The following is a 3281-nucleotide window of genomic DNA, read 5'->3' on the forward strand; positions in this document are numbered from 1 at the left end:
ATGGCTGCTGCACAACCGGATAATGCGTAAACAGTAGCGGAAGCACCTAGTAATTATTACCCGCCACAAGAGGGAGCAATGTCCAAACTTTTATTGCAATGGGAAGGCAAAGCTCCAATTTACTTTTTAATTGATTTTAAATATTTTATTATTTGATGTACAATTTCAGTTTAGTACAATTACGTTTGTAATTGTGGTGTCTGATTGAATATTAGTCATCTGTTATACAGTTATCAAAATATACTGTAGTATATCAAATTAGCAGGTGTAGCACAGAACTATATATAACTATACTATAAATGTGTACTGCATAATAATTTTCACGGCATAATACAGTTTATTCCACATATGTCATGTCAGTCCCCGCTTAAACAAAACTAAAAAAGCAGCTGTGGCATGTAATGATGAATGTAATGAGACTGTAGTGCAATGTTGATGTACGCAATTGTGCAGCAGTTATAAGGGATTTATGTATAAGTGCATGGCTGTCTGGGTCTGAAAATTTGATCAGTTTGACAGATTTTAAACTCTGTTAGGTCTGTTAGGCATCTGCACTTTGGAGTCACTGACGTCAGAGTTTGTATTTTTGCTATAATAATACGTGACATTTTTTTGTTTTGTATTATTTGTTTATTTGCTTGTATTTGTTCTGTTTGTTTTTAAATGACTATGAGTGGTGCATATGTCTGGTCAATGGACTTTTATCTTTGAGTCTGAAGAAAAGCTTATCTATCTGTCTATCTAAACTAGATTTTATGCTTATGATTCACCGTGTGTTCACTGTACACATGGGTTAGGGTTAGGGGTTACCATGACCATCCCACTAGTAATACACAGTGTAAGAAAATGGGGAGAAACTCTTTCAGTTAAAGGTATTTTGCTTAGATACTTTAACAAACTCCAGTTAATTAGGCCTAAATATCAAACTGAAAGTATTCACTGTGAATAAATGTTTTCAGTAAAGAGTTGAGTACTAACATGACCTTGAATTTGTTCCTGTGTAACATTTAGTCACAGGCTGTTCACTTGAAATGAAAAATTGAAGGCAGTAGTTTATATTCCTGATCTCTTCAGCCTGTAATCCACCACCTGGGCCCCATGCTCAGGTTTTCCTCTTTGTAGTCCAAGTTAAAATTTATTTTCCATTGTTGACCCCAGCTGTGGAACAGCTTACCCTGTCAGGTTTTCCCTCGCTGTTAGTATTTTTAAATTTCAGTTTGCTTTTAAAAAATGAATAGTACTGATACACTAGTTTCTTTATCTAGTAAGTAAGTAAAATTAGATGAGGTTCACTTCGTTTATGGAAGTATTTTTTGTGTTTTTAGTGTTTTTACTTAAACACCATCTTGTACAGGCTGATGTGCTGTTCAAGATGCTAAACTTTCTCAATCGTGGCAATAAGTTAGAACCTGTATCTGCTGCACAAAACATTCCACATCACAACTTTCAGCTTTGGGACAAGGAGCCATTCATGTCATTATTTGTTGCCTTTAGATAAAAGTGTTTCTGATGGGCCAGCTTTCAGAGCTTTGTGAGAAATCAACTAAACAGATCATGGTTTACAAACCCATGTCTGATGCAAGCATGATTTCTTGATTGACATCTGAAAAGAAATGTATGATTTGGTTTCACCCACAGCAGAATCAGAGAGCCCAGACATAGAGTAAGAGTAGGTGGAGGGGCTTTCCCAGAACAGAGGCACCAAGTACTGATTCACTTTATGAACTACATGCTAACATCCATCTATGCTGGGTGAGTAAAAGCAAAACAACCTTCTTGGATGTTAGAGAAAATGTAGGCTGTAGTCAATCGCTGCCAAGTTCATGGAGGCCACATGAAGTGCCTGTGTGTTTCGCCCCAAAAAGCTTTAGCAGGTAACTGCAACAAATTGTGTTTTTATTCCTGAGTAGTCCAAAATTATGGCTTTATTTTTGTAATAAAGTGATTAATAATTTAAACTAAGCCATGCTATCGGCTCTTTTTATGCCTTACTTTGGTACTAAATGCATCAACATGCTAACATGCCCACAATGCTAAAATACTTAGCATGTACAGTGTTTAACATGTTCACTAACTTACTAACTTGCACTATTTTGCATCCTTTAGTTCATTAGGGTTTAAAGGAAAGTGGTGTTTCATGCAGCTCAGAAATGCCCATAGCCTTTATGTTGAATGAAATTATTGTAGAGCTCCAGTTATTACATATTTTACACAAAGAGGCCACAGGTTAGTGCAAAAAAGATATTAACTGACTGGTCTGTTTTTCTGAAACCTAAAGAAATAATGTGTCCTTAGATGTGCATAATAGAATTTTCTTGAGGTGTTGGCTTTTTGTGAAAAGGAATTTTTCATTTTACCACCTCACCACTGTGTCACATTTTCACAGAATTACTCCAACCTGGAGGGAAGGAGGGGCAGCACATAATCTGTGCTCATCCATGTGTGACATACCAAACCTGACATCAAATACTGGTCAGTAATGTGTGTAAGTGCTGCATTCCGTCTTTCAGAGTTACACCAACTAAACCACTTTGAACCAAAATGATGTGACATATTTTTCACCCATAGACCCCATTTAGAAACTTGATCACATTTTGGAGGGGACATGTTTATTAACTATTGTTTGGAAATGCCAAATATTCTCAGAGCTCTATGTTATGTGGTAGTAGCCATCGTGTGCAGTCGCATTTTCACAAACACCCTGTTGTCTCCGTTTCAAGTTAATTTCCACCTGTTGTCGTGTCCTGTCAGCTAGAAACTCCAGCCACTCTTTTTAGCTGTTTCACAATCTGCCTTTGTGGCCTGAACAAAAGCGTGATTAGAAATCTCTGACTCACTGAGTAAGACTGGTGCACTCAGCCCACCACAGGTCAACAGTAATGCTGCCTTTACAGCTTTTCTTTCACTTAAAAGCTCTGTCTTTGAGAAAAGACATGATGGACTGTTTGAATATATTGGGTCCTAACTTCCCATGCAGAGCAGATCTGAAGTAGTTCAGTTCCCTTTCTATGAGGCGGAGATTTAATATGTTTATTCTCAGTTGCTGTTGGCAGGCAGCCCAAAATGTGTCGCCGTGTGTTTATACGAACGCTGGGAAAGATGTTTTTTGCATCCTGTCAGTGTGTTTCTACGTTAGCTGACATTTGTTTGATCCATCCAACCATCACTGCAGGTTAAATAGCACGTTTAAGGTTACTTGGATGTTTAATCTGTCATACCTTCACATTCGAACTTCTTTTAAACAAAGCTGCCTCTGTTTAGTTTCCACTGTCATCTTGCAG

The sequence above is a fragment of the Channa argus genome, chromosome 8, assembly GCF_033026475.1.
Source record: "Channa argus isolate prfri chromosome 8, Channa argus male v1.0, whole genome shotgun sequence".
Taxonomy (NCBI): domain Eukaryota; kingdom Metazoa; phylum Chordata; class Actinopteri; order Anabantiformes; family Channidae; genus Channa; species Channa argus.